General features: G+C 38.6%; 1 long non-coding RNA gene and 1 pseudogene across 2 annotated transcripts; one reads left to right on the top strand and one right to left on the bottom strand.

The window, feature by feature from the left end:
• Positions 1–347: 347 nt before the first annotated feature.
• LOC116583174 lies at positions 348–2,537 on the top strand. 2 transcript variants are annotated; one of them, XR_004282635.1, is made up of 3 exons: positions 348–462; positions 1,411–1,508; positions 2,452–2,537. It is a non-coding gene; the product is annotated as an uncharacterized LOC116583174 (long non-coding RNA). The 2 variants fall into 2 exon arrangements; XR_004282636.1 differs by having other exon boundaries at positions 1,411–1,512; positions 2,452–2,529.
• LOC116583173 lies at positions 2,534–4,297 on the bottom strand (annotated as a pseudogene).
• Positions 4,298–8,597: the final 4,300 nt, after the last annotated feature.

The raw sequence follows: 8,597 nt of genomic DNA, 5'->3' as shown, positions 1-8,597 counted from the left end.
GATACCAAAGCTCAGATAATGACTTGAACAGGGTTATGCAGTTAATAAGGATAAAGGCTGGGATTTGACTATATTTCTTTTTCCAGGCTTTTTGACTTTTTTGAAAAATAAACTTTGTATTTTAGAATAATTTTAGATTTTCCGGAAAGTTGCAAAGATAGTACAGAGTTCCCATATCCACCCACCCTCTGACCTCCACAGTTGTTCCTTTTATCAACATGTTTGTTTAGTATGCTCTGTTTGTTACAATTAATCAACCAATACTGGTATGTTATTGTTAATTAAAGTCCATACTTTATTCAGATTTTCTTACTTTTAATCTATTTTTTTTTCCATTATAGGACCCAGTCTAGGATATCGTGTTACGTTCTTGTCATGGATCCTTTGGCTTCTGTTGACTGTGGCAGTTTCACAGAATTTCTTTGTTTTGATGACCTGACAGTATTGAGGAATACTGCTCAGGTATTTTATAGATTATGCTTCATTTGAATTTGTCTGATGGCTTTTCTCATGATTAGACTGCATTATGGGTGTTTGGGAGGAAGACCATTCTTATTGTGTCATGTCAAGGCCTTGATCAGCAGGCCAAGGTAGTGTTGGACAGGTTTCTGCTCCGTAAAATTACTTTTTCTACTTCATATACCACAATTAAGAAGGATTGGGGAAAATTAAGCTCGACTCCTTGGAGGGAGAGAGACTACATAAATTATTTAGCATTCTTCTGTAGGTTATTTATTTTGTTTCTCTAATTGTTTCAGCTTTGTCCATTGGAAGCTCTTTCATGTTGGTCCCTATGTTCCTTTGGCATGCCCTCACTGTTGTGTTTTTTTGTGCACTTTCCTTACTTTCTTATACTACAGGATGCCTATTTTGTATATTCCTTGCCTCAGCCACTGGAGAATCAGTCATTTCTCCAAAGAGCTGTAGTTCCTTTTAGTAAATCAAGATGTCTTCCAGAATATGTGAAAGGTCTAATAGATTGTAGTAGCCAATGAAAACTCATTTGGAAGGGTATATATGTATAGGAGGTGGTTAACAAGACCAAAGAAGAAGAGAAAGCCAGAAGGGTCATAATCTAATTTTCTCCTGAATGATAGTTTACAATTGGAGGTAATTTAACAGCATAAACTAAGAGTCAGAAGCCTTAGGTTTAAATGCCGACTCTGACATTTTTAATTGTGTGTCTGTGAACCTCAATTTCCTCATCTGTAATTTGATTAAATAATATAAAGCACATGCTTTGCTGTGCCTGGCATGCAGTAAGCATTCATATGTTAGTTATTGTTACTAGTCTCATTTCTTTACTCCTCTGAACTAGCTATTTTAATGTCATGAACAACTATGAACCCTCACCATTTTTGTTTGATACCTCTGTTACTCAGCTCCCTCTTGTTGTATTTCTTTCCCTAGGAATACTTTTGATGTGACCCAGTGTGTGTTTTCCTTTGAGATCACCGCAGAGAAGTTGCAAGTGGCATCACTGCCTTGTACTGGAGAAGCACATGTGGGTCTGTATGTAGATAACAGTTCTAGGGACCTTTTACTTTAACTAGTTATCTCTTCCTCAGATCCATATTCAGGTTCAGTTCACTCTTGAGTTTTTATCAATGTTTTTCTTCAAGATCGTACAAAATTGTGTTGTTCGGATATAAAATATTCATATTAATGTGAACTGAACATCAGATCTCTTTTTTTATTATTAAAAATATTTTTTATTGAATGAAGCTGATCAATTCTCTTACAAGGGGCAGAAATGCACACAGTATATTCTTTAAAAAATTAAATTATAAGTTAAAATGGAAGTGTTTTAGTCTCTAATGATAAAAAAAAATGCATATAAAACCTGATCTTCCAACAAGCTTTTGTTTGTGTAAGTAGATGGGACCACTACAGACCCAGATGAGATGGGGCTCTGTTCAGCTTTGACAGAAGGACCTCAATTGTCAGTAACTGAGGAGATACTTTCCAGTTAAAAATATTTTGTATCATATTATCATTTTATGTCTATTCTACACAGCAAAATCCAGGGGTAAAGCCACCAGTGAAGAGAATACTTCTTCTCATAGATTTGCAGCTGACTCTGATAAGCTGTTGGTTATAATTTAAATGTATGCACAGGTTTTTTTAAAAAGCAGATAGTTAAAACAGCATTTTACATGCAGGGGTTCTCTATTTGATGTCCACAATTTTAAAGAGCTTCTCTGGTATTTAACTGTAGTCTGCATCTTTACAGAGAAGTCCTTTTCTCTCTGAGCAGAATTCCAAGTTTGTATATAGAGAATACACAGTAAGGTCTAATTTCTTACACATTAAAAAAAAGTCCTCAACATGAAAACAGTCAACTTGAAAACAAACAAACTATAGATGTTAAAAAATTAACTTTCAGTTTCTGCTTCCCTTTGGTATTAAATGTTGCTTACAAAGGACTACAATCCCCTTTTTGTTTTCAAGGTTAAGTATTAGGTATTGATATCTGCTTTCTGCCTTCCAAAGATGAGAAATTGGCCTCTACGACCACAATGAACAGTGAAGTTGACTTTTGTGTTCTTCAGTTACTAAGAAAGGTATTTTTCTGAGCTGACTCTTGTGCGACTTCTAAGTTGTTTCTGGCACTGCTGCTGAGATTCTCAGAGCTGATGGGGAGCAGAGTACTCAGCTCCAGGTCCGTAACCATCTGGCGAGACTCTGCCAGCAAACGCTGAAGCTTGCTTGTGGGCAAAAAGTCATCCTTGTCACTGGACGATGGTGCCTCTTTGTTGAATAAGAAAATCTTAGGTGAGTTCTTTGCATCTGAAGAGGGCTCTGTCTCTATCAATTTCTCATCCTCTCTAGGGGCAGATTTTGAAGAACCTGAACAGTGGGAATGCTGGATGGCAATTAGCTCACTCATGGCGGAGTTGTGGTTCCTCCCACTGGCACTTTCCGAACAAGTACACACAGATTTGTGGCGAACAGTCCTTTGCACTTTAGAAGGCTTGAAAATGCTCATCCACTCCATGTCAGACATGGGGCCTGGGGCTTCAATGATGAAATTACTTGGGTGGCAGCACTTGGATTCATACATATCACTCTCCCCTAGACAGGTCTCATTTTTATGGCAACAGCACATACCTTTCTATGTCATCTTGACTTTCAACATCCGGCTTTTCTGGTTGTCTGGAACCAGAACAGCTGGCCAGGCCCAGGTTGACATCATGCCACTGTCTCTCATCAGATGATGTGGATGTTTCAGAGAGTTGTTTCTCTTCATTCTGAATCCCGATCCCATTACCTTTTGGTGACTTTGCATGGATCTTGCACAATCTACTTTGGTTTTCCGGTTGGATCTGCATTTTCCCTCCCAGAGACCAAGACTTTTGCTTCTCCAGTAAGTCTTTTGTAAACAGAGATGAGATAGCAAATACACTTTTTTCCCCAAATGAAGGATTACCTGTCGCTTCTTCTCTCTGCACACATCACAGGGGCTCCTGTCTGACTAATTTTGTGGGAACATGGTCTCAAATTTTGCATATTTAACCAATGACCTCTGATTTTTCTCCCTCTTGATGTCGACTTTTCAGGCAGTGATTCTCAAGGTCTGACAAACACATGTCTCTGCTGGACTCCAGAACCTTTGATTCCTCCATCTTTGAGTCATAAATCTGTATTAATTCCTGATAATTTTCCACATTAAAATTAAGAAACTGCAGATCACTCTGTTGTTTTACATAAATCTGTCTCAGATTATGGAGTTCTGCGTTTGTGTGCTCTTGCTTTGACTTTGCAATATCGAGTAACTCATCTTTCCTTTTTTCTCTCTCTGCTTTCAGTTTATTGACTTCAACTTCAAGTGTCTTCAATTTCTTTTTTTTAAATTTTTTATGATTTTTTATTTTTTTATAAACATATAATATATTTTTATCCCCCGGGGTACAGGTATGTGAATCACCAGGTTTACACATTTCACAGCACTCACCATAGCACATACCTTTTCTGCTTGTAATCTTGCTTTTCTTTCATGATACACGTCTCCACCATCTTCGCATCACGCAAGGTATGCTCTAACAGTTTAAATTTTCCCGAGCAGTCTGCAATGTGGTTGACGGACTCGATAATACCTTTGTCCTTTAGCTTTATCATTGTAGTGAGAGCCTGTTTTCGAGCTTGTAATTGGCCTACCTGGGCAGAAAGTGCCACTAATGTGTTGCTGAGATTTTCATTTTTAGCCTCGAGGTCCTCAGAGAGGAGAGAGGAATGGGTTGCCTTTTGAGCCATTTCCTGAAGCTGTAGCTGAGTCTTCTGAAGAACTGCCTGGCATTCAGTTTGATTAGATTCAAGGGTTTTTACCTTCTTTGTGAGTGACCTGATTATTTCAGTTCTTTTATGTAGTTCACCTGTCACCCGGCGAGGAAGGTCGCTGAAGGGTTCATGGGTGCCTCCTCCGCCCCCGGAGAAAGTCAGTGAGCGCAGGTCACCTTACAAACGCCATAGGCGCTCCTGCCTGGAGCGGGGGGCGAGCCCTGAACCCCGGAGCCCCACGCCCTCGGCCAGTCCGAGTAAGCACCCAAACCACCCGCCCAGAGGAACCTCAGATCTCCTTTTAAAAAAGATTTTATTTATTTATTAGAGAGAGAGAGTGCAAACTTAAGTGGGGAGAGGAGGAAAAGGAGAGGGAGAAGCAGACTCCCTTGCTGAGCAGGGAGCCCAATGCAGAGATTGATTCCAGGACCCCGGAAGTATGACCTGAGCTGAAGGCAGATGCTTAACTGACTGAGCTATGCAGGCACCCCCCCAATCTCTTTTTGTTAATAGAATTAATTTTTTAAATTATCTTCCTAGCAAATTTAGTGTACTCTTGTTAGGGGAGCTCTTTAAGTGAGTCCTTAAAGGAGAAATTATCTTCCTTTTGATCATGTGATTCTTCTCCTAAAGAGCCTTCCTCTTTCACTATGGGCAGTGTTCAAAATATTCCTCCTGAGTGTTGTCATCCCCATAAGATTGCCATATTTCTTATACCTGTGAACCTTCTCCCATGATTTTCGTGCATGACATGTTCTTTTCTCATCATTTTCTTCATTAGACTATGATTCAAATAACTTCAAACACCACCTATAGTAAAAAAAGGAGTGCTAATACCTCCCTGTTTACTGCCTTTTGAACACTGCTGTTTATCCTCTAGAATGTACTGGCCCTTGATATGTATATGGTATAAATACTCAAAGTGTTGAACATTTGGTTATGTTCCTGCATATCTTCTAAATATTTGTATTAATGCTGTCATCTTCCTAAAGAACATGTGCGTAAATACCCCAGTCAAGATAGTACTAAGTATCTGCTTATTGATAATCAGGAGGAAGATAAACATTTTCTAGTAGCTCTCGAATATAGTCATCTACAAATATGAATAAAGGAACTTCTTAAATCTGAGGTAGTCGGTTTCATTATGCCTTCTTTAATCCCTTGGCTGTGATTATAGGAAATTAACTTCCAACTCAGTCCAGAGCTAGGTGTTCCCTCAAGGAGATTGCTATTTGTATCTTAGAACTTGGAACCTTTTTAATGGTTGGCCACTTGGGGTCCATAATACCAAGCAGTGTCTAATATTTCTGTGGAGATTGACTATTTTACATTGCCATTCCCAGTTCATGCTGTGCTGCCTTTTATGGCTGTGATTGGAATCCTCATAGCTATGCTGAGAAGAAAAATCTAGAGGTAGATGGAGTAGCAGACTGGTGCTAAATATACTTTGAGAATAACAGGTGAGTGCTGGGGAAATACATCTTTTGATAATTAGGAGTGACTTTTTACAGTAAAGTCAGAAAATATTCTTCTCTCCAAAAATAAAACCAGACCACCTCTATTGTTTGCCTTTATCATCTCACTGTACAAAGTACTGCTCTTATATTGAGTGATTTTACTCAGAATTTCAGTGATAACAACGTAGGAAGTTATTTGCATGTAATTGGATGGGGGAAGGGGATGTGGTAGGAAGCCAAGGTCTGGAAGCAATACAGAAAGATAATAAAGTGGTAGAAATAAAAGTATGGGACTTTAGGAATTTAAAACTGTTTAAAGATGTGTATTGCTTGCCTTAAATGAGAGAGGAAAATTATGTGGGAAATGTAATAAGTTGAAGTGAAAACTCATGAAAGATGAGTCACCGTTGGGGCACCTGGGTGGCTCAGTGGGTTAAGCCTCTGCCTTTGGCTCAGGTCATGATCTTGGGGTCCTGGGATCGAACCCTGCATTGGGCTCTCTGCTCAGCAGGGAGCCTGCTTTCTCCTCTCTCTCTTTGCCTACTTGTGATCTCTCTCTCTTGTCAAATAAATAAATAAAATATTTTAAAAAGGATGAGTCATCATTTCCTACAGAATAAAATGTGGAGGAATTTATTTTTCTTCTTTTCAGTATACACAACTGATAAAGAGAATTGGGAAAATCTAGGTAGTCGTTTTCTTTTGCTTTGCTATGGCTGTTGTCCCACTTGATAGTACAGCTGTTGTTCCTCATTTCATTTCTTTATGCCTATTGTAGCTGAAACTGTTGCACATCACTGATAGGGTAATTCTGGGGCTGGTCCTTCACTTTGAAGAAGGTTGGTTCATTGCCTGTTAAAGGTTTTATCAGAAGTGGGGGCATTTTGCGTGTCCACCAAATTGTGGGATCTTTCCTGAGGAAGGATCTCCATCTTCATGGAAACAGGGAAATAGAGATGGAGAAACACTGTCATTATCCTTAGCAAATTATTAATGACCACTGGAAATACAAGTCTACCAGCGTTTCTGTGAGGAAATCTGGCAGTAGCCAAGCTAGAGTGGCAAAGGTGGGTTTGATCTGAAGAAACTCACTTTGCACACTAAACTATGGAAGATGCAGATCCTGCATATTCAGGTGGTAAAATCCTGTGCTGTCTATGTAAGATCACATAGTCCTGGATCCGAACTGTATGAGCAGATTATCCCTGTCCATTAGTTGACTAGAGGAGGTAAATCCTGTGCACAGGGGTTCCATGTGTGAATGAGCTTCTGTAGTTGATGCCTTTAACTTGTTATCTCAGTGTAAGTTCTGAGCCCCTTATCTCTTAGTAATCTGCTTCAGTTCTTTTTTTCTCTTTTACAGAAAAACCCGTTTATTATCATATAATTCCCATTTGAAGTATATAATTCAGTTGTTTTTAGTATATTCACAGAACTCTGGAACTATCACCACGATCAGTTTTAAAGTATTTTTATCACATCACAAGGAAACTCTGTAATTTTTAGCTCTAATCACCCCAATTCCCCATTCTGTCATGCCCTGGGTAACCAATAATGTATATTTCATTTCTGTATATTTGACTATTAAGGACTTTTTATATAAATTGAATCATGTAATGTGGTCTTTTGTGACTGGCTTCTTTAACTGAATGAACATAATGATTTCAAGGTTCATTGATGTAGCATATGTCAGTATTTCATTCTGTATTTATGTGTGAGAGTGTGTGTGTGAGTATAGCAGCTATTTTCAGATATTATCCCTGTATAATTCACACAAAATAATTCAGGGGTGCCTGAGTGGCTCTGTCTCTCCAAAAGAAAGAAGTAAATCTTAAAAAAAATAGTTAACTACTCAATAATATTTACTATAATCACAGACACATGCAGTTTTTAGTCATTTTAGATCATTTTAGAACTCCTGTTTTCAGTTCTTTTATGTATATACCTAGGGGTGGAATTGCTGGGTGATATGGTAATTCTGTGTTTCAATTTTTAACAAAGTCTCAAACTTTCAAAAGTGGCTGCACCATTTTACATTCCCACAAACAGTATACAAAGGTTCCATTTTCTCTACATCTTCACCAATACTCATTTCTAGGTTTGTTTTTTTTTTTTTAATTTTTGGCAGCTTAGTGGCTGTAAAGTGGTATCTTGTGATTTTATTTTGCATTTCTCTAATAATGCTGTTGAGCACCTTTTCATGTGCTTACTGGAGATAATGTAATTCTTCATTGAAAAATATGTAAGTCCTTTGTCCATTTGTTAATTGGGTTGTCATTTTTTTTTTCTGAGAGAGTGTGATCTGGGTGGGAGGGATAGAAGAAGAGGGAGAGAATCTTAAGCAGGCTTGGTGTGGAGCCTGATATGGGGCTTGATCTCACAACCCTGAGGTCATGACCTGAGCTGAAATCAGGAGTCAGACACTTAACTGATAGAGCCACTCAGGTGCCCCTGGGTTGTCATTTTGTTGTTGAATTATAAGAATGCTTTATATATTCTAGATATTAGGCTCTTATTTGCTATTATTGTCTTCTATCCTGTGGGGTTTTTGACCCTTATTTGCTATTATTTTCTTCTATCCTGTGGGTTTTTTAAAATACTTAATTTAATTTAATTTTATTTATTTATTTGACAGAGGTCACAAGTAGGTAGAAAGGCAGGCTGAGAGAGAGAGAGAAGCAGGCTCCCCGCTGAGTAGAGAGCCTGTTGCGGGGCTCGATCCCAGGACCCTAGGATCATGATCTAAGCTGAAGGCAGAGGCTTTAACCCACTGAGCCATCCAGGCACCCCAAGACTTAGATTTTTTAGAGTAGTTGTAGCTTCACAGCAAAATTGAGAGAAAGGTGCAGAGATTTCTTATAT

The sequence above is a fragment of the Mustela erminea genome, chromosome X, assembly GCF_009829155.1.
Source record: "Mustela erminea isolate mMusErm1 chromosome X, mMusErm1.Pri, whole genome shotgun sequence".
Classification (NCBI taxonomy): domain Eukaryota; kingdom Metazoa; phylum Chordata; class Mammalia; order Carnivora; family Mustelidae; genus Mustela; species Mustela erminea.
The sequence above is the reverse complement of the archived record's forward strand: the minus strand, read 5'-3'. Positions and strand labels throughout refer to the sequence as shown.